Source organism: Neopelma chrysocephalum, unplaced genomic scaffold, assembly GCF_003984885.1.
Source record: "Neopelma chrysocephalum unplaced genomic scaffold, ASM398488v2 Primary Assembly neopelma1_42, whole genome shotgun sequence".
Classification (NCBI taxonomy): Eukaryota; Metazoa; Chordata; class Aves; order Passeriformes; family Pipridae; genus Neopelma; species Neopelma chrysocephalum.
In genome coordinates this window covers 10,338,261-10,362,541 of record NW_020897700.1, presented here as the reverse complement: position 1 = coordinate 10,362,541, position 24,281 = coordinate 10,338,261, and the positions used below count along the sequence as shown (strand labels likewise).

The following is a 24,281-nucleotide window of genomic DNA, read 5'->3' as shown; positions in this document are numbered from 1 at the left end:
GACCCAACTTAAACAGTCTGGTCTGTTCAGGGTTTCTAATGCAATCTCCATTAAGTTGCTCGAGCAAGTCTTTCAGTGTGCACTTACAAGCACATCATATTTTCTGTTTGTAAATAATTCCCATGGTATTATATAAGCCTGAATTCCAGGAATTTGAGCTTGAAACATTCTAGTTCTTCATGTTTCTGGTTTTCATAGATCTGAATCTAGATTAATTTTTTTTTGAAGTTAACTAAACTTTTAGAGAACTTATTATCATTGGAAGAGCTTAATACAGCACAGAGAAAATGCAAGCCTGTGTTTTGTGATTTTATTTTTGGGAAGTGGTGGTGGTGGTGAAGAGTTGTTATATTTGGAGTACTAGCATGTAGATTTTTGTCCACTGCTGTGTACTTATGTTGAATGTGTTTCATGCTTACAAATTCTATCAACCAAACAGAAGCCATGAACTAATAAAAGAGTATGTGGGAAATTTTGATCATCCAAGACCTCTAAGAAAATTAGTAAATGTCAATGAAAAGAGTAATATTAATTCCAGTAGGTTTATGTTATTTAAAATAAATAGTTTTCAAAAGCGTATTTTTTGCTAAACAGTTTCTGTGGCTTTCTATATCATAATATAATTCCTGGATATTTTGCTAATAGTCTACATAGAGTAATTATCTCCTTGGATTTTGTTTAATACTTGTGAGAATTTATATTTTAAATTCTTTATTTTCTTCTCAGTATTTTTATAGGTTGCTGTCTTAACTTCAGTAAAACACACTGTTATAAATTCAGCCTAAATGTTTATTCAAACAGATCCACATAATTATAAGTGAGAGCAAACAGCTGCATTTTGTTTTTTTCTAACCCTTTGGTTTCATCAAATATAAACTTTCTGTTACATTTAATTAAGTGTTGATTTTAGTATAGAAAAACATTAATTTTTTTCATTATAGAATGCCTAAATGTTAAGTTTAATTAATATTAAAAAGTGTTCCCTGAATTTTTTAAGAGCCAAACTGTAACATTGACAACTTCTGTTATTATTTCTTCTTGCCAAAAAAATAAAGAAATTCAGTTTATCCAATGTATAGGATCCATAAATACCCACAGATTGCTATATATTTACTGAAACTTTATGTTGCAATATACTGTCTGCTATATGCCATGTTGAAAAAAAGCCACCCAAACCTATAAAATGTGATTATCATTTACTGATAAAATTACAAGTTTATCTGTTTCATTTCAGTTCTAGTGGTAGAAACATCTCAAATAATGAGATAGGGAAATAATTAGTTGGAAAAGAAGTATTTTGGACAGAATATGTAAAACTCCATAATGATTTTTAGGCCTAGGGGAGTGATGAGAAGTCCAGGAAAGTACATCAGTAAAACGAAAAACTGTTAGGGCATGAAAAGCAATTAGGAACTTGGATACAAATGTTGAGGCCTAGGGAAGAACATTTGTCTTTCATGATGGATTAAAATGGCATCAGCCATTCACATACTTCAATGTTGTGTTTCTGAATGTGGAAACTGCATGTCACAAACAAAATAGACCGTGTTACTAAAATTAAATATTTAGGATTGTTAGAAATAATAACAATAAACACTATAATATAAAATGTGAGGTTTCTTATAGTTGTTTTTGAGTGCCTTCTAATTTTTTCTCTTGTATCTATATTGCAAGAGTATACTCTCCTTTACTGTATTTAATCTGCAGGTGAAACAAAACTTTTTTTTATGTTATTTATAAAATATCACTAATCAAGAATTAAAATTAAATGTGTTTTGTCAGTTTGCTTGGGTTTTTTGATTTTTTTTTGATTGATTGGGTTTTTGTGGGTTTTCTGTGACTGATTTTGAAGTGCTTTATAAATATCAGTGTGTAAATTGTGGGCATCTGTGCCTGCCAATTGGCAGGCTTTGCAGAGTTTATCCAACTTCTTAAAAGAACTAAAAAATTATTTTTAAAATGAATAAAATCTGCTTAGAGCATTGAAAAGAAGGCATAGAATATTAATAAATATCATTAAGTTGCTTTGAATTATATGCTTTAGGTTGTATTCTTAAATATCCCATCTTGTTCTGAGGGATTGTGTGAACAAACAAAACACATTTCAAAACACATTTCCTGATTCAGTGGTAAGTGACCATAACGGTCCAGTTGAAAGAATTCAAGTAAAGGTTTTCCTGTATTTCTTAGTAACAATGACCAAGAGTCAAGGAAAAATTGCTACCAGTAAAAAATTACAGCTTTGTAAACTGATTTGCAGTGCAGAACTCCTACAGACTGCTTCCTGAAAATTTGGTCTGTGTTATTTCAACTTGAAACACCAAAATCGATAATCAGTTTTAGAAACCAAGATCATGCCTAAAATTAAGAAAAATCCCAGTGGACTCCAAGGTTCACAATACAATTGGGATGTAGGCAGAATTTTTTAGTGACATATCTTGGTTAATTTAGTAATGCTTCTGAAATTTGGAATAAAATGTATATTCTACATCAAAATACAAACAATATCTGAAGATACAAATAAATCCTTAATTTATTGCAGCATTTTGAGTGCAATTGAGTCTAGACGTAGCACAAGTTATTTACTAGCAATAGTACCAGTTTGAAGTTATTTCTAAAAGAGGAATTATTTGATTCTTTTAGGACCCTAATGAAACTACAGGCTGAAGGAGGGAATGTGATGGCTTCTGCTTATATTTTGTTGTATTATTTTAGGTTCTTTCATTAAATCATGCTAATATAGAATAAATTTAGAAGACTGCATTTGGTATTTGGTGATGCTTAGCTAAGACATTGAGACTTTTGCTGCAATGTTTCTCAATGATTTTGTGACCTAAAGTAAAGAAAATGTGAAAAAATAGGAAGCATTAGAAATAGTGTGGTACTGTTGGAGCTGTTGTCAGGATGCCGAGTTCTCTGCCAGGACCTACACCATCCTCACATTCCTTGAGGTCCAGGACCAGACTGTGTCCAGCTCCAACATGAGTACAGCTGCCCATGAGCTGGCACAGCTGGTTTTTATTAGGCTGTGTGAAACAGCTGTGTTCTAAGACAGAGCTGTGAGCTCAGACCCTTGCTCTTTTCCTAAGATGTGTTGAAGGACTGTACCTAGGCCTTTACTTTGCTTTAGTGATCCTAACATCACCTTGCTGACTTGATGATAGATATGCCTCATCACGGTGGACTTGTCTAGTGATCACAGGGTTATGATTTTTACCCTGATTCCTTCCAATTTCAGCTTATGATATACAAATGTCTATTTAATAAATATTTTCTTACCTACAGTTCTGCCCCTTATTAATGGATATGCAAATAGTTGGTTTCTATCAAAATTTAATTTGGCCTTCTGTCTTTACTGCAAAGCATTATGATTGTGCACAATAGCCCCCTTTTTTTTGTTGTTTTTTGGTAATACTAAAAGACTAATGCTAGTGTCAAGGCTAGTGTCAAAAAAAACCCAAACAAAAAAAACAACCAAAACCCCACAACCCTGGCATGTGCAACATACAAGATCTTTAATTTCCGTTCACTAGTGCTTTTCATGTTCTTAAAGGAATAAATAAATAAATTGTAAAATGCTGTCTGGAGGTTAAGCACTGCCATACACTTTCTTCATGTAGCCACAGACAGGTAGCAACCACAGACAGTTAGCAACCACAGGTCCTTAATATCTTTTTTCCTTCCATGCAATTGTTCTCTCTTAGGCTGCAGGATAAAGGATGGATAATTTATGTGGTTCTCTTCCCTTATATACAGTAACTTGAGAACAGAGAGAGTCCATTTCATGTGGATGCCTTTTTCTTCTTCTTTTTTTTTTTTTAAGTGTTTCAGCTACTTTCAGCTATGTCAGGATCTCTGCCAAAGTTGCTATACAGGAACAAGGCTTTGAAATACTCTAAGAATTCTGGTACTGCTTTTAATAAATGAAAATAGCTATCAGTAGTGCATTAGTGCATTATAGGACTTTCAAATCACTGCACCCAGACTGTGATGAATCACAGTATGAAGTGAGGATAAATGTGCTGAAAAACACAGTGAGAGTCTGTTTGCTCCTGCCATGTTAACTTCAACTGCAAATAGTGTTTTAGAAACATGGAAGCCCTTACATTAATTTTTAGGATACACTATTGAAAAGGGTTTGTAAGTCACCTGATCTAAGGCTTCATTGTAATGAACAATCCTGTCCTCTGACACTGTTCATAAATTGATCAAATTCCCTTTACAGCTTTAGTTCTGAAACCTTTGTACTATGTACACATGTCTAAGGTATATTTCCAGCTATAGACTAACTGTATGTACTATATACCTTTGTGGTCACAATATAGCAATGAGACTACTAGGAATTACATTAGGTTGTGATAGCAGTACAGAAGAGGATGTTTCCCTCTTCATGCTGGAATCCCATTACCTTTCAACTTCATGGGAAAATCCATAGAAACAGAATTTTGATATATTTTCTCCTTCATTCTCAGTCATTCTTCAGAAGGTATTTGATTGATGCTGATTTGCACATACTGAAAAAAGTTCTCATATGGACATCACACTTTATTTTCGACACTTGTGAAAAGAAATTGCTCGCAGAACACACTGTGCGTAAACCTTTACATGGAGCTGTTTTTTCTGATATCAGAAGCCTGGTTAAATACTTAAAGTAATTAAGTGCCATGACTGATAAATGACCAGTAGCATTACGTCATCTATTGATAGTGCACACTACAGTACAGAAACATATTCATATTGATTTCACTATGTCGTGTTGGTGATCAGACCCTAAAAAAATAATTTTTATATCCACAATAGCTAAGAAAAATTACAGATTCACAGTGGAATGTATTTCCTACATCCTTGAGTATAAATAATCATCTTCTTATATCTCTCATTGTCTAATAGAGGAAAGCCATTTACTGAATTTGCCAAAGTAATATATTAAAAGCAGCCACACTGCATTTTGGTAGGAATACTGTCTCAATAATAATGTGGAGAGATCTGTATTAGCACTAAGACTATGTCCATGAAACAAAATATTCCACAGTAAGCATATACAACTGATTTGAACTTGTAGCTTAACTTGGACAATTTTTTGTTTGGGGACCAATTCTTTCTTAACACAAGAAATTATTATAATGCAATGTTTTCTGGGTGACATGAAAAGCAGTTCTGTTGTTCTTGGCTTAATCATTATTGGTTATACAAAAAGCAATGAGAAGAAAGAAAAATAAAATTACCAAAGGAAAAAAAAAAGGCAGCTGGAAAGCAATTAAGGGTATGAGCTCTTTGTAAGGAATATGAATGTTGTAGATTACCTTGGGTTATACCACTCCATAAAACTGATTTTCATCTCCCTATCTGTAATGATTTCAGGGGGAAAAATTCTGAAAAGATTCCTCAGTAATTTCTTTACTCTGAAGAATATTAAAGTCCCTCAGATGGAGTAGTACCATTTTCCTCCAAACCATACATTCATTACTTTTCCATCAGAAAAGTTAGACAACTAGTGTGCAAAATATTCTTTCCTACTTAACCTTCCAACAGTAGCACATACTGTAGAAACTACTTGGTGATGTCAAAGCAAAGGCACTTTGATGTAAAGAGTATCCAATTTATCATCTCCTTTTTCATTTTGCAAGATCTCCTGCCACCCTAAAAAAAATTTGCCTCCTTCAAAAAGATTTGGTAATACTAGAAATATGAAATCTCATAGTAACTCATTTTCTGTGTTAATGCAAATCACATCTCTTCCCAGGATATTTATGGTGCCTTTCTTAGCTCAACATTGGTCTGAACAAAAGTACGTGATCTATTTTAGGTGCTGAAAGAGGGACTGAGGCCAGAGAGATTTATTGCAGGTTCAAAGGTAGAAGCCCAGGAAATTACTTCAGAATAGATGAAATACCTATTAAGTAGAGCCAGTTCTTTTGCTTCAAACATCAATTAGAGATTTAATGTTTTCCCTAGAGACTGAAGTAGTTTTGTTTTGGGTGCATTGATCTACTGCAACTGTATACAATTAACTAATACTTGATGAGTAAACAGTCAATGTGTAGGTAACTTTTATCATTTATATCTTCAGCGAGTAAATAGGAAACATAGGTAGACATGACCTGTTAATTGAATGTTTAGATTAGTAAAAATAACATGGTAATTAACACAGGGTAACATTTATGTTTTAATGTTTAATATTTAGATTTCCATTTTTTTTCCTAATTTAGTCAGGGAGAAATAAATATGTTGGAACAAAATTAAATACACCAAAAATGTTGACAAAGAAGTCATTAAATAGATGTTGAACAATTACAGTAAATTTTCCTAATGTTATAATTTTAAATATTATGATTGCCCCAGAATGTTAAGCTTCATTACACAAAATTGTAATTTTTACTATGTTTGAGTCTTTTGTTTTTCAGCATAAAAATAAAAGTCACACAGCTCTCATTCAGCACTTTAAAATCAGATGAAAAATATATGTCAGGCAGTTACATCTCTTTAGCCACTTATGACTGTAACTAAGAATTTTCTGTGTTTTAGAATTTGATACGAAAGATTTGTAGTAAACGTTGGATTTTTTCTTTAAAAATATTTTGTCACTAGTAATACGATTTTTTAAAAATTTGTTTTATATTTAATATAAGTGAAGTTCTCTGATAAAATGCATGTATGAATATGTGTACTGTCTTCCAACAACTATTTTTTTTTAAATAAGAAGCAAATTACTGGCTAACTAGTCTGGCCTCTTTGTTGCATATTGCTAAGAAAAAAGCTTCTAGCAGATATCTGAGTTTCTTATCTATATATTCATGTAGTTTTAATCAGCTGATATATGTAGCTGCTGAACCTAAATAGGAAATTATTATATATAGATAAAAAACATAAGATACAAGAAACATGGGTCATATTCCTGTTAAATGTCTTCAAGTGTTTCTTAAATAAATGTTAAATAAGAATTTATTATTATGAAGGACTAATTTTGGAAATACAATGAAATAAGTATATAATTTCATTAAAGACTAATTTAGTTTTAAATAAAATAATTTCAGTCTGAAATGTTCATCATGCTATGACTTTACCATACAGCTTCTAATACGCATGCTCTACATTGACAAGAAGATTTAGACTTAAATTTTCATGTGAAGGAGTTGGTGTTTGAAGGTTTTTTTCACAGCTCCTCCCAGCAATCTATTCTATTTTCACTTACAAGTAGGGTGTTAAGTAGCGGTTTTCTTCAACCAATATTTTAATATTTCTGTCCTGCATAAACTAATTTGCTAACATGAGGAAGAGGAGAATTAGGACACTGTACTGTTCAAGCAAATAGTTTATAGTAATGCTATTTGCCTTGGTACAAAAAATGCTTAAAGGACTTTAAAGTAATTTTCAAACAAATCTATTTTATATTTCCTTCAGTGCTCATCTTTGTAGTATTAAGGACTGGAAAAATAAACTGTCTCACTCTGTGGGAGTTATTCATTCAGCTTATTGAAATCTTTATTTCTGTCTCACTGCTTTCTCTTTAACTGGAGACAATACAGAGGGAAATATATTTGAAAGGTAGTTAAGCAATCGGTTTAAATTTGTTTAAAATAAGATTCAATTGTAATAATTTCTCTATAGCTCTTACCTTTTGTTATTTTTGCATGGGTACTGTTAACAGCCTTGTCACAAAGGACTGCAACTGTGGTTACTAGTCATGGTCAGGGATTTGTATTATACTATGCCATGCTGTACTGATGGCTCTGAAAACCAAGGGATTAAAATCTAGAATTTTTCACATGAAAATATCCTATATGCCCTCAGTATTTATCTCAATTATGTTTCTTCACTTCAAAATCTCCTTTCATATACAGTGTTTTATCCTTGACTCACACCACGGTGGGTTTAGATTGGATATTACGAAAAATTTCTTTACTGAAAGGGTGACAAAGCACTGGAACAGGCTGCCCAGGGAAGTTGTTGAGTCACCATCCCTGAAGGTATTTAAAAGACATGTCATGGCTAGGCTTCGCGAACGAAGATTTGGGAAGGGCTCTACCCACGTTTCTTGCAAGCGTGTTGGTGGCTAAAAAGGCCAATATGAGAAAGGCATGTCCGGTTGCAAAAGACATGTAGACATAGCAGTTAGGGACATGGTTTAGCAGTGGACCTGATAGTGTTGGCTTAACAGTTGAACTCAATGATCTTAAGGGTCTTTTTGAGCCTAAATGATTCTGCAAAAAATACTGCTCCCAGTATTTTAATATTTATACACAAATATTTATACACAAACACAATGCGCCTTGGTTCCTGGAGAAATTATATTCTGTGAGATAAGAGATGGAAAGATGTGTGTGTGTTACTCATCTATTGTAGTTGCACATTTCAGAGGAACAAGGAAAGGTCTAATGAGATTTGACAGAGAAACCTGCATAGTAATAGGATTTTTTTTTCTCTTTGAAACATTAATATTTTGCTTTTAGAAGACTATACTTAGCAGAGAGAAGATGTAATTTGACAGCCTGAAGTACCAATGAGCTTGAATGCTTTCTGAGAAGTACTGGAAGTAGCAGTCTAAGGAAGTACTCTGAACTGCCTGAAATCTCGCTTTCTGGGTCATTCATTAAATTACTCTATTAGCAGATGGAGATATGAAATGAGCATTTTTAAAGTTTTTTTTTAATATGAAGTCTTCATCTATATCAAATGTAAATATGATTTTTTAATATGTGTGTGTGTATGTGTACCTGTACGTATAAAATATGTGTATATGTTGGAAATTAGTCCTTTTGTGACCCAAATCATAGGAAAGACATCAGAGATGCTTGAGACAATGAATGCAAGGAGCATCTAATGCCAGTATCAGAGGTTATGCCCTTTTCTCCTTTACTCTGTTCTGAGTGATTAAGTGCCAGGTTATCAAGTACTCTTACATGACTGAATAGTGGCAGAGAAAATACAACCTTACTTCTTGTATTTCAAAACTTCATTGTGGTGAAAGAAAACTCCAATATATTTACTCAAGAAACCTCATGAGTAGAAACAAAGCTATTTCAGGTCCACAAGCAGACGAATCCATTTAAGTAAATAGTATGTATATGCTGGCAAAACACAGATCTGGCCTTGCTTATATTTTTCTGCTAATGTAGATTAATAGGATAGTTAGACATAACTTTAAAAAAAACTACTGATCTACGATTTACAGATTTATGATTTTTTCCCATCATTTTACACCAGCAAGGAGTAAAGCAAGGAAGAACTGAATCTCATTTTGCTGCTTAATAACATGCCTGGAGTGATGGTTGCTTATGTCTCATGATAAGTGAGAGTTACATGGTACATATTATTTGGATATCTTCTGGGTATTTTTGCTATAAAGTTGCCTCAAATGTTTTGATGTCAAAACCAGTTAGAGCTTCATGGTTGTCTTTTTTAAATTTTTAAGACTGAATATTTTTATTATACACACTAATGTCAAATTCTGTTGCTGAATATTCTTTGCCTCTAAACTACCTGCAAGGTCTACAGATTGAATAATTGAACTTCTACTCTCTCCTTTCTGGACTTCTTTTAACTCTGGGGTATTTCAGTGGAGGTGATCAATATTATGTAGCCAATTCCAGAGACGATTGTGTCCATGATCTCTGAGTGTGATATGATGACATTTCCTATGTCATTTTTCATGCCATTCTTCATGCATTCCAATATGCTCATTGCTTTCTTAATCATATTCAAATATAGGAAAATTATCAGAAAAATCTATATTATTTCTTACCTTTCTAGTCAGTTAATTTACTTAATTTTTGAGGTGTGTTAGTAGTCCAAATTTTCCCTCCATTAGTTTTCAATTGACTTTGCATCAGTGTCTCTGATTTTATCACAAAATATACTGAAATAACATGATCAATTTTGAGGAAATTTCAAAATACAGCATATTGATTCCTCTGTGTGCTGTGAAGCTGTATGTCAAACATTTTAAATAATTTTAAGGGAAAGCAATATCCTAGGGGAAAAAAAGCAAAAGGTGAAGAATTTTTTTTTAGAAAAGTACTCTCTGGGTGCTGCCAACTACATACTTGTCTTTCATATCTTATGATGAAATCCATTTAAATTTTTAACTTTTAGGGTAAATAACATCCCTATTTAAAAAGATTTATTCTTTCTTAGAATTAAGAACCCATTTTTAGATCACTGTTAGTAAAGTAACATGGTACTAAATGTTCAGTGTTGCTTTTTACGTAGATTACTGTGATAGTTTCAGTCTAGGCCTGGCAGGTTGATTACAATTACCTACCTAAACACATAGCTTTTTCACCATTTGGAAATAATCACAGCTATCCAACTCCTGTGGATGAATATATGACATGTTTTAAGATGCTACGACACTTGGTATCCATGTTAATAAATAGAGTTTGCTACATTTATGTCTATTGGAATATTTATGTTTCCTCTGGCAATGAAGGTTCAGGTTTTTTGGTACTAAGTCTTTCTCTTTTTTCACCTCCAAAGTATTCAAAGTTAGCTGTCCTTTCAAAAGGGAATGCTTTTTGAAAACAGTTTCCACAAACTGTGTTCTCACAGACTTCCTTTATGCAAGCTGAATGATTCTCTAATGTAGAATTAATTGAACCTGGATATATGAAAACATAAAAAGAATAAAAATACTGATAGAACTCTTAATTATTTCAGAATGTTATTTGTAGATTAATTCAGTTTTATTGCAGTTCTATTTTCTTAGCAGTATTTATGTACATGTATTCTTCATCAGATTAATATGAAGTCAAGATATGAATACAAAATTGCGAGCTGATGATAGCATTTTAGGATAGAATGTAATACCTTGAGCAAAGATAGGGAATTTCTCATAGTCTAAACATTTTAAATTGCCATGATATATTTATTTTTAATTTTAGATTGATTGTACTTACACAATCCTTTTTTTTGTGTGTCTGTATATAGCCCAGTGTTTGTATGTTCCCTGCAGAACCCTGATTAAGCAAGTATATTTTAAAAGCAAAAACTGCCTGTCCTTAAAGAAGACTCTACCTGTCATTGAGACAACCAATTTTGCAGCTAATGTAAAAGCTTCATAGGGATAGATTATAAAAAGAACAAAGATTCTTGTGATGACAGAGCAGTCCACTAATATATCACACCTGAAACTAATGATTAACTCCATACTTTATTGGATAATTTTAATGAATTTTAGCATAGCTTCAAGACATAACACATGCAGTCATTTTCAGATTTCTCATTTTTATCGCCATCAGCAGACTATATCTTAATGGCATTCTGAAAAGGAATGATAAAGTAGTTATAAAGGCAGCTAAAATGGATTTCCTTACCCACATACTGTGGTGTATATAATTCTGGAGTCTAAAGAATGTAAAAAGCATAAAACAGAATAAAAGTGCATGATAGTAATGCCCTATGTGATACAAGAACATGTACAATAAGGAGGAGTGTTGCACAGATACATCAGTTTGGCTATATAATGTAATTTAGCTTTGTCAGGTTTTATTAGCTTAAACAGGTTGTTTTGAGTATTAAAACATGAATAAACTTAAACCTGGGTATTTTTTTCCAGTTGTGGAGCTAACATGGGTGTTCAAAGCATATGCAGGTGATACCCACATTCCACTGACCAGCCTTTCTTTAGTATTTCTCTTCACACCATAATATCTGCTGATCAGAATATTTTAGATTTTAATCATCTGACTTTTCCGCTTATCACAACACAGTTTCAACTTTGAGCACAATCAGTTTGTGGTGGTTGTGGGTTTTGGTGTTTGTTTTGTTGTTGTTGTTGTTGGGGTTTTTCTCTCTGTTCTGTTTTATTCTGTTTTGTGTTCCAGACATGTTTTGCCAAAGCTGTGAGTGTGTACTCTGAACTATGAAAGCAAATACCTAGAATGAATAATCATCTAAAAACCACTGAAACACTGGTGTGGTTCTCCAAAATTATTTATGTTGCTAATTTTTAAGACAGATAAAATCTGGTACTAGGTGCATTTGAAGCAACGTTATTTCTCATTCAGGAACATCAGATATATTCTGTTTGTGCTTCATTCTCTTGATTCAGTTTATACAAGGGAGATCAAGAAGTTTAGTCAATACTAACACAGCAGTCTTTTGGCTGTGTTTTAATAAAATCTTTCATATGGCAGTAAAAAGAAGCTATATCAATGGAAAAATATAACAATAATTAGAAGAAAATCTATTAGATTATTATTGATGTATTCTTTGAAGGAGAATAGTCAAATCAGTGGGAAACAGTTCACATAAGCTCATGTTATGAGTGATAAAGTGTGATTGAATGAATCAATGCTGTATTTTAAATAGAGCTAGGACAGAGGATTTTACATTCAGGTAGCTATAGACCCACCTATTTATATGTTATTTAAATGGTGGAAGGCTGCTAACTCAATTATTTCCTGTCTTCGCCTCTAATCTTACTAACCCTCAGATTCATTCTCCAAAAGTTGAAGTAGTATTGAACCATTCTACCTTGTTTTAATGTGCTGGTCCATAAAATCTCACATTTTTAAATTAAGCTCTGTCAAACATCAGCTAGCATTGACAGCAGCCTTGTCTTGATTACATTCTAAGTTGAGCAGTGTGTAGGAAAATCCCCTTTAGTTGTGTGACTTATGTCTATCACAGGAATAGCCATCATCAGGTTCTTACAGTTCTTTCAAAGATGGAAAGGAAAGAAGCAGAACTCTCCTCATACTCTTATTAAAAGTGCATGAATATAAATTTGGTAGGAGCTGGAAATGGAACATGGAATCACTGTTCTCTTCCCAACTGAAATCAACAGGTGCAGGGATATGTTAAGACTTACACAGTCTTTCCACAGCATGAGAAGGAGGTTATTCTTTTATCCTGTTCTCATTGTTAAAAAGGAACCCAGAAACCAGAATATCTTCATGAATTGGATTCAGAAACCAACCATTGCTGCCAGAAAGAAGTTTAGAACAGGCATTCTACAGGCCTTCATGAGACTACTTTCTTCGAAAAAATCAATTTTTTCTTCTAAATTTACAACTTTGACTTCAGTGTAGAAATGAAGTTACATCAAAGTGTAGGAGAACTTAGGAAAACAATTGATTTTCTGAATTAGAATATAATCCGTATATTGCACATTACATATATTAAAATTACAAATAAGTTTAGTGATTGTCATTTACTTGGTATTAATCTTGTGTTGATATCGAAAATCTGAAAAATTAATTGCGGAAAGATCAGTAAGGGGATGCTGGAGATAGAGGAGGCAAGTGGACAAATGTCGCTAGGTGATATTTGATCTTTCATTTGGATTTTTTTCAAATACATGAATTCCAATAGTTTGCTCAGAATGCATATTTTGGTTATTTTTTTTTCTGAACAGTGGGCTCCAGTTTGTATCAGACATTTTTTACCTCTGATTTGCTGAATCTTATTCTAATAACTTCTAGTTACTTTTTTTAACTACCTAAGTATTTGTATAAGCTCATTATTCAGCTGTAAAATTGTATTTGTTCTGATCCAAGACTTTCCCCATTGTTAAAACAGCTTGGTCAAAATATGCCAGTAAATGAACAGCAGATGGGAAGGTACAATGAGGTCTAGCCACACTGTCCAAACTTGAGGCATCTATTTAAAAGTCCTAAACTTAAATGTCTTTTAAAGTCATTCTCTCTTCCTTTCATGATGTAGGGAATTTAGGGTCTCAATTTACACTCATTCATAGATTACTAATGGTGTTAAGACATACTTTATAATACAAATACACTTCCTGTCTCATCTGTGTTTAACTGCTCATTTAGAAATTTTAGGCTAACTTCAATTTTTGATGCACTCCCTTTTTGTTGTATATAACAATATATATATATTATTTTTTTACTTTCTAAATGCAGTTATTTCCATTCTGTATGGATGCAGTTCATCAGTGAAATAATTACCCCAGTTTTTTTTTTGCCAGGAGTTGATTTGCATACCTGCTGGATTTCACTACTTGCGGCAGCAGTAGTTAGACTCAAAACTCTGGTTTTGGTGTGTATGTGTGTGTATATATGTGCATATATATTTATATATCCCATTGCAGAGGTCACACTTCTGCTGTATATAATAATTTATGCAAAAAGAACTACATGACTTTAGCATATTATCCTTAAAAATGATTTATTTGTAGCTGTCTGTGCATGCCATAACTGCACCTTCACTAAAATGCTATTGCATACCTTACAATAGCACTTTTTGTAAAAATGTATTTTTTACATAGGTTGAATTTTGGGTAACCGACCCTCTCATAATCAGTTACAAATAAATCAGTGTTATTCATTTATAAAGCCAACATTTGTCTGAGTCTTATTACTAAGTTTTAACTAAGGATATGCAGTCAACCAGGATAAGCTGCCTGTGAAGTGCAGGTGATCTGTGAGTTCCGAGGGCCGGGAGAAAATCCTGCTGTATATCTTCTCTGATGGACAACTGAAAGCAAACGGATGTAGAACTTAAGTTACAATTCTGCTTTCTTCCTGTGTTCTTAGCACTCTTAACTGTCTAGATACCAACCAACCTGCCAGCAGTTTGCTCTTAGTAAGTTCACAGCTTGGCAAATTCCCTGACGAGAAAATGCCTTCTTTAAGCAAGGTTCTAACAGCATATCCTTGCGCTATCTTCAAATGACATTTGCCTACCTGTGAACCTAACATCTGGTGCTGTTGTTTCAGTCTTTATACCTGTCTCTACACTCAGCAGTGCCTGTAGATTTGTAAGCAGTGTCCTACTGTATTTCCAACAGTGTCTATCCCTGCTGCCCTTTAATGCCTCTGCTGCTCTCTATGATCACTAGGCATTTCCGCTGCTGTCCTGTCTAGCCTGTGGATGTGTGTGTGTGAAAGAGAAAGATGGTTATGGAAATAAACTCTTGATCAGCCTTAGCAATCCTCATCCTCGAGATACCAAAACTGTGTAAAAGGAGGATCTGGCTATTTGCTGCAGCTGCACAGTAGGCTATAGCATGTCAAAGGTATCCCTAAGGACAGAAAGATCTGTGTAGATAAGTAAGTGACCCAGGTGACCCTTCATGCTTCCTTTCTGTGTTTTACTCCTAATCTCTTACTTTGCCTATTCTGCCTACATGCTTACACACATCCTGCAAGACTGTTCTTTGCTGCCAGTAGAAGCCAATGATTTTTGAAATTTTGGGGTATATTCAGATTAATAAAAGGGTAGAAGATCTGATCGTGAAAATCAGTTGTTCACCCTGTTTATTCATAAACACTGTGATTAGGAAGCAGTAACTCTTCCTGCTTCCTTTGATCTTATATCCCCATAATTTACAATATCTATTCTGTTTGCTGACGGGCGAGGAATACACTCGGTGCAGGTAGCTCGGTGTGCAGCTGCAGGGCGAGCTGCAGGTTGAGCTCTGACTGGAGAGAGCCCGAGACAGGGGGCCGTGAACTGCCGACTCTTGGCATAACGAAGGGCCCGGGGACCTGTGGCACCGGGCAGGGGATCGGGCACTCAGAGACACGGCAGGAGGCGAGGACGCGGGAGGAAGAGCGAGACTTCGGCGCGTTTGGACTGTGAGGGAATAAAAAGCCCAGGGCGTGCTTTATTGGGTGGGGATTCCTCCTCGGAGGCGCCGACCCGAGCTATTTCTGTGTTACTGCGCCATAAATAAATTGCTTTATGGACCGAGACATCTGAGACTCTGCTGTGAGAAACCGGGGATCGCACCCATAGGGAAACCTGGTCTGACTGCGCGAGTGTGGGGTGTGTGGGGAGAGTCCAGCGGGGCTCAGTGGAGGCGCTCTGGTCCCAGCAGTGAAAGTCTCTGGCGCTGGGAGTGTGACTGCCAGTCTCGTGAGACTGGGAAGTTTCCTTAACTGCGAGAAGCACACTTTTTGTTCTTGCTTCAAGCTTCACACTGATTATATTCATGGCAGAAGCCTTTTCACAGCTTTCTGTCATTGTATTGCATGATACTTTTAAAAATAAAATAGAACATATACATTTAGGCCAGAAAGTATGGTTCTGATCATCTAGGTAACACAAACTATAGAATTTTTCTGAGTTCTGTTTATACTAAGGTGTTGGTATTTACATTTGAACATTTAGGAAAATATTAAGTTATAAAATCATAGAATATGTCAAGTTGAAAGGGACCCATAAGGATCAATGAGTCCAACTCCCCATCTTGATCTAAATATTAATCTAAAAATTGCTAATAGTGAATATTCTGCCAGGTAGCTTTGTATGCAACTGCCACTGTCTCTGTCACTGTTCTCATTTCTTTTTATCTTGGATGCCATCCTCCCCATCTTAACTGATTCTGTGCATGTAATTTTTTTTTGTAATCTTTATTCTTGGATGCTTATTTATTCTTCTATCTCTTCAACACACTTCCAAATTGTCTTTTAAAATCACCAGTTTACTTGTTTGATAAAGATGCCATGTACATTTATTTTCCTTCCAAATAGTATATAACAAAAAATTGAATAATATTTAATTTTCTTAGAAATCCAAGCTGGGTCTAACTTGAAAAAAATCATCCAGCGAGCAACTTTACAGTCCTGTTGTCTAAAGGGACACTTTAGCTATGGATCAAAATGGGTATATTCAACTCCTGGAAAAATATAATGACTGTCCTTAAGGTAATTTATTACCAAACTACATTTGTGACATCAGTCATTATGAGTTCTAATGCATGTAACTGGCAAATGTGTTTGCTTCACATCCTTTATTCTAATTGACATCTATCATATTCCTGCTGACAGCTTTTCAGCCCAGATGAATGCTCTTTGCCAAGACTATTACTACTTTGCTGAGGTAGTCATACGTGGACACATTGTAGTGAAAATACAAAGTAAAAATTCACTATGCTTTTTTACTGCTCAGGTGTCTAGGTTCACTAGTTCTGAATAGTGAGGCTTTGACATGCATCAAGTAGATTCTTGACAGTTTGATGATATGTCACTTCTGAGGGTTTGTACAGTACACCACAAGAGGACCATAGAAATACTGAAAGGTTACTATGTGCTTTGAAGCACTGAATATAATTCATGCAATATCAAACTTTATAAATTAAATCACTGAAGAAAAATGTTTTACTTAAACTATCATTAGACATTTTCTCTCATGTAATAAGATTATATTTTGTCATCAGTATTCTTGAAAGAGGACAATGAAAGTTAATTTTATGAGTTAATGAAGGCCATGAGAGACTTTCTAAAGCCATTAAATAGTCAACATACCCACTACAGTGACATCTTGTCAAATCATAAATAATAGCCCATCACTCTTGGTGAACTAAATAATGATGTACTGTTGCTCGTGTATAAAGGTCTTGGGTAACAAAGATAAAGTAACTGTAGCTTTAGTGACATCAGGATGTTTATATTTGCTATCTTGGCTATAATTAATTCACCTAAAAATCTTCAGAGGAAAAGGTAGTGAAACACAGCATTATTGTATTGAAGTGGTTGCACAGTTCAGATAAAAGTAGTATATTGAAAGTGTAAATTACATTCAGTTGATACAATATAGTCAACGTTAAACCATGAAAGCTACACAGTGACCCACTTTTTATAGACATTTGGACCTAAAAATATAGGCTCTTTATTGTCATTTGCAGTACTTCTTTTTTTTCCTATATACTAAGGTATATTTTCTCCTTCTGCCAGAACTCCTTGAAATATCTTGAACATTAAAGACTACACATGATAAAAAGCAGTCGAAATTGTAAAGTTAGATTAAAGCAAAGTCTTATTTCACAATTTGAAAGTGCTGTTGCTTTCAAGTGTATTTTAAGTTGCTTTTTTCCATGTTTTCCTTTGCAACTTTCAATAATCAATAACTTAATTTTTAAAAAACAAAATTTTGTTTCATTTTAATACACCTTCAGTACCTAACAGCCAGCTGAGAATACTGTACTTGAAATTTGTTGTCCTCAGTAGATGGACTATTCTGGATTCATTCAGTCATATCTGGATTTTATTAAAAAACTACGAGGGAAAGAAATGGCTAGAAACTTTCCTCCTCTTTTTCATAAAAGATTAATTTAGAGAAACATATTTAGTTACTAAAGGAAGTGTTTTGTAAGTGTTTTCAAGTAAGTATTGTTCAGATTTTTGTGGGTGTCAGGTAGGAAGCCTTTTTGATGCTTATAATAAGATATTGATTAAATTACTGTAGCTTTAATTAACTCTCCTCCTAGGCAGCATTAATTGCATCATAAAATAATTGAATCATTAAGGTTGGAAAAGATCATGAACTCTTTATGGCTTCATAGCAACTTACAACATACATGCTGTTTAAAGACTAACCTGTATATTTTCATAGTATCCACGTCTTAGGTATGTGGGCTTCCAGAGGCCACATATCACATATTAAGAATATAAAATGTGGTGCAGTCTTTTGTTTTGGCAGTTTCAGAGTTAAGTTTTTTAACTTCTTGCTATCAAAGCCACATTTTCAGAAAGTGTGACATTTAGATATGCAGCAGTAAAGACTTATCATTAGATTCTTCATAAATAAAGTGTTTCATATTTTCAAGCAGCAAGCTTAAAACAACTATTTTTTTCAGGTTCATGCTTCTTCACAGCCATTTTCTGATAGATCTTATTGGAAGTGAGCTTCATGTTTTTAACATAGTCATTGGACATAATTTTTCTACAGATGCTATGTTTTTTGTAATGGACACTGTACAAGAGAGCTGTATTTATACTTGTAGAAAATGAAATAATCTGTCATATTTTAAAAGGCAAAAAATGATAGCAACAATAAGTATGCTAATCTAACTTCTGTGAAACTCTGAAAATGGGTTACACTGTAAATGGTACATCTGTAACCAAATGAAATGCATCTGAAGGTTGCCTTAATTATATGCTTGACAATTAATTGAAACATTTATGAGAAGTCATCAAAGTAAGTATTTCTAAGAAATCTAAGCAGATTTTTTTTTTTAGCTTTTTACTAGGCAATATATAGCAACCATTCTCAAACTTTATATAACACAGTTTGTCATACTTGGCATCTGCTTTTTGTACAACACCATCCATACCCTGCGTGTGTCCATTTCAGATAGCAATACTGACTGGAAAAGGAATTTAGCTTTCCATATATTTAAAATATATAATAGCCATATTATATAGTTTATTTTTTAACATTTTTCAAATTTTCAAAAATTCTCTCAGTAAACCCTTGCTGTAATTTTAAGTTTTATCACAGAGTTGTTCTTTAGGTCACAAAGTACATCTAGAGGCCATCTAGTCCAATATCCAACTCAAAGCAGATATAATGACATCAGGATGGCTAGGCTGTGTCTAGTCTTGAACAGCCTCAGAATGGATTCCACTACCTCTCTGGGCAACCTACTGCCGTATTTAACCACCATCATGGTAATTCCACACACCACCCCCTTCCTTGAGCATCTAATTGAAATTTCTCATGTTTCCATTTCTATCTATCTCTTGCTCTATCACTGTGCACCTCCGATGGAAGCCTGAAGGCATCTTCTCTGTGTCTTCCAGTGAAGCTGTTGTACATAGTAGAATGGTCTCCTCTTAGCTTTCCCTTGTCCATGCTGAACGGGCCCGCTTTTCTCACCATCTCCGTGTACACCATGCTTTCTAGTACCATGATTGTCTTGTTGGCCTTTTGCTGGAGTCATTCAGTATTTGAAATCCGTCACATACTAGATAGTCCGGAACTAGACGTAGTACTCCAGTTGAGTCTTTAGAGTGGCAAGCATAGGGAAAGGATCACTTTTGTGGATATGCATTACCTACAGTCTTAATAATACATTCTAGGATACAGTCAATCAGGCTTGCTGAGAGTGCTCTCTGTCATCCAGGTTGTTAATGAAGGCATTAAACTACTGGCTGCCAGCTGGACTTTGCACCGCTGATCAAAACTCTCTGAGTCTTGGCAGTAAAACTGATTTTCCATTCACCTTATAAACTACTTGTCCAGCCCTTTTCTCATCAGTTTTGTGATAAAGAGACTGTGCCAAAGGCCTGGCTAAAATGAAGATGCACAACATCCACTGCCTTTTCCATGTCCACAGCTGTCAGTCACCTCACCACAGAGAGCACTGAAGTTGGTCAGGCATGATCTCCTCAGGCAAGAAATGACTTCTACAACTATCTGATCCACAGCTTTTCCGGGGGCAGAGTAAAGGCTGACTAGCCTATATTTCTTTGGATCTTGCTTTTTGCTTGTCTTCAAGAGAAGCATGACAGCAACTGCCTTCAAGTCATCACAAACATTTCAAAAAGGACAGGCAGCAGTCTCTCAGAGACACCTGCCAGTTCCATGAGCATCTCTGGGAATGCCTTGCACCAGGGCCATGAACTTGAATATGTCCAAGTGGGTTAAGTGATCCCCTCCTCCTCTGTCTTCTGCAGGTGCTTCTTCATGTTCACAGACTCTGTTAGGAGGTCTAGGGACTTAGGAGGTTTGAGGAGAAGCCTTACCAGTGGAAAAATGGCATGGAATAACACAGCTCTTTGCACATCGCTTGTCACTATGCCTGCTGCCCCATAGAGCCATCTCAACGACCTCCCAATGCCGCCTCCTTGCCACGGGTGTGCAGTGCCCCTGACGTCCCGCTTACGCTCCTGCCGGCTGCTGCCTGCAGGCCTGGTGGTGGGCCCGCAGTTACTCCTGGAGAGGCGCAGAGCTGATATGCCCTGTCCTGCCCTGCTCTGTCTTGTCCCATCCCGTTGTACCTCACCTCACCTCCCTTTCTCACTGTAAGGCTTTTAGGAGATCGCAAAGTTTTCTATTTATGTTTTGTCATGGAAAATGAAATAATAAAGTGTTTAAAAAAGCCCCACCTTGGAAAGGGAAAAGAGTGTATGAGGGTGTGTTTAGTGTTGGTATTTTTTTATTATATTTTTTATTTATTTGATTTATTTATCTATGAGCTTTGTTGAGTAGAAACCCAGGCATGTGCTGCTGGAAGATAAGAAAAATGAGGCAAAAAAGGAGACTGGAATGAACAGATAATGTTCTGACGCTATTTTGATAGATATTGCTTATCTAGGATGCTATTATCATGGAAGTAGTAGAATTACAGGACTGAACTGCTTTTCTTAGGGTCATTTTATATGTTAAGGGTGGGATATTACTGAGCAGAGAAGCCAGAGAAAGTCTTATGAAAAAAATTAATCTAGTACTTAAAATGAGATACAGATGTTAACATAGTCTTCTCACCAGGGATAGCTGATATTTCTCACTGCTTTCATATGCCAAAGAGAAAATTATCCTTAAACAAGGCCTTGTTTAAGCAGTGCATTTATTTTAGGCTTAGCTTCCTGTGTTAAACTTTTCTTAGTCAGTGTACTATATTTTTTTGCTGATAATCCTGTAGAAGTATACAATGCATACTAAGGTTTGTGGAAAGTTGTAGTCCCTAATTTCGATCCTACTATTAAAGAAAACAAATTAAACTTATACAGGTTAGAGAGGACCAAGTGTTGAGGAGGAAAAAGGACGCAACTGAGCTGAAATAGCAGAGAAGCTGAAAAATACAGGTAACAAAGCACATAAAGTCATTTGTTGATGAACATGTAGTTCATTAATTTATTCAAGAGGAGCCGGATCAATGTCCACATCCTTCACCAGTTTCTATGACAGGGTAAAGGAACACCAAACAACGTGACACTCACTATTAAGCTCAGTATGTTAGGAGAATCAAGTGAGGCATAGGATATGTCATCTGGGTCTTTGTGCACACGTATACAGGTGGTTAGCTGAGACCTCCCTCTGTTATCTTTCCTGTGAGCTGGCACAGGTGAACCTGGGCAAAGGAGACACTTGCTCTGAGTGGTCTTAGATGTGTTCTTTCCTATAAGCAAAATACTTCCTAAAATCTAATGAATATACCTCTCTATTTAAAGAGCTTGACCCAACAATCTAATGTAGATGTCTCAAAACAGGAACATACATTTTGAAAATCAGTTGTATTTAAAAACATAACAGACTACATTTTCTTTTTCGAACATACGGAGAAAATAAAAGAATCTATTCTGTTCATGAAAATTAGTACAAAGTAAACAGGTAAAGATGCTTTTAAAAGAAATCTTAACTGAAAGATCAGAGGAACTAATTGGGCAAATCCACATACAATTCTACAAAACCTTAAAAATTAAACATAATCAGTTAATTACATGTCTCATGTTCTGTTAGCCTCTTTGTGTGAGTTATTTAGTGTATAGAAAGCAGTGGAAAATACAGGGGCCAGTATTGGAGTCTAGGATGAGTTATGTTACAATGCAATAATTTAAGTAATTATAACAGATTAATTACACACAAAGTCATGCCTTGTCTTAGAAAAATAAGTACAAAATATCTAACTGTAAGGTTAGCTCAGGTAGAAACAAAGAACTGACTGGGTCTTCATTTTGTGCGAAGACTGTTATCTGTATGATTAATAAAGCCAGAAAATATGCATGCATATTTTCTTCACAGAAGAAATATGTTTACTCTTTCCCACAGTGAATGGTGGGGGGAGGAGTATGATTCTGTAAAAACAAACAAATGCTTACATGATGTATAGTAACATCATATTTGAGAACTTAAAGATAATGAAATTTCAGAAGTTCAGAAAGGGGCTGACAGTAAGACCTGAAGAAATAGCCAAAGAATTGCAGACAGTTCTCTTAACTGAATTTCCGTGAGGGACCTGAAATAGTCAAACTGTTCTTTCTGAGCATCTATAAGAGATGGTGAGATTAAACAGATAGAATATATTTGTGGGGAACAAGTCAGTCCTATCTCTTTAAAAATTGCAGCAAGCCTTAAGGCATAACTTTAGTAAACTGCAGTTTTGATAATCTTGGCATTCTTTTAAGCAAGCTACGGAACTATGGTCTAGATAAGATTAGTCTAAAGTTAGTATAGAAGTTTTTTGTATTAAAAAGATTTAATATTTTATTCTCAGTCACTCTTTCCCGCAGTAAATGGTGGGGGGAAGAATGCGATTCTGTAAAAGTCTATACTGGTTGTAATGTTATTCCATAGCATTGTTGGTAGTTTTGGAAATAGAGTAGATGCTGATCTTGCTGAAGAAGACAGGACTGAGGTTTAAAATAATCACAATAAATTGCAGAAACAATAGTAAATAATGGACATACAGCTTGGTGAGAACAAACACAGGCACTAAATAGGAAAAATTAACTGCACAAGTACAAGATGGGGAATTCCCTCTAATGCTTCAGGGAAGAATATGGGTATGGTATATTTACCCTGCCATCCTGTTATATGTGTAGTTGGCTCCAGATTTTTTTTCTTACACAAAGGTTTTCATAGCAGAGCTCTAGAAGTGTTAAAATGCCTGGCAGACATCTTTCGGCAAATCTTTAGAAAAATCATGCCTCTATCACCCTTTATTAATGTAAAGCATAACATACTAATTTCTAACTGTTTACTGGGTTGGTAGTCTGTGTCAAAGGCACAAGGGATAGAATATATGAAACTGCTGAAACAAGACTAGCTAGACCTCTACAGATAGGAGCATAATATGTAAGTATGCAGTGAAACAACTTGCAGGCTCAAGTTGTCTAAGTCTCCTAAAAGTATAAACAATATAATATACCTGGTTATTGATAGTTCATTAAATGAAATTAAATATTAGAAGCAACAAAAGAAGACTTACAGCCAGGTTTATTCAACCTAAGAAATGGGAAGAATGAGTATAGGAATATTATAATTTTTTTGAGAAAGGAGACCAACATAAACTGTTAGCTATCTAGGACAAAAAGTAGCAGGGTTTAATGTGCAGCAAATTCTAGATGTAAAAGATAAGAAAAAGATCCAAGAAAAGTAAGAATGGTTAACTCCTGGAGTAGATTTTTTTTTTATTTGGAGTGTTGTCCAGCTTTGACTTCAGTTATACTGTCAGTACTGGTTTAGATGTGAAGATACAGCTGAACCCTGCCCTCTATAAGAAATATCAAGACGTATAAACAAGTTCTCTTTATGCCTTATTTCTATCTCTTCCACCTTTTATAGAATTCTGCCAAGCATCTAAATAGGAATTGAAGAAATAGAAGCTGCTGCTTCTGTTTCTGTTGAAAAACAAAAATTATGAATTAACTCTACTGTTAAAATAAACATGACTGTTTATTTCATGTATTCTATATACTACAGTTGCTGAATGGAAACCTGGTTGTGCTGTTTTGGATGGCTGGACCAGTTCCCACTGTGGTCATTATGATTCTCCTCTCAGGCTACCAGATGGCTGTTTAGGTGTAATGATAACAGCTGTTTGATTCTACTTGCCAGCCTTGAGATTGAAGAACTCTGAAATCACTTGG

At 34.8% G+C, this 24,281-nt stretch overlaps 1 protein-coding gene across 1 annotated transcript in view; it reads left to right on the top strand.

The window, feature by feature from the left end:
• Positions 1-24,281, top strand: part of TENM3 (teneurin transmembrane protein 3) — a 1,346,985-nt gene that overhangs the window by 31,802 nt on the left and 1,290,902 nt on the right. The window lies entirely within an intron of this gene.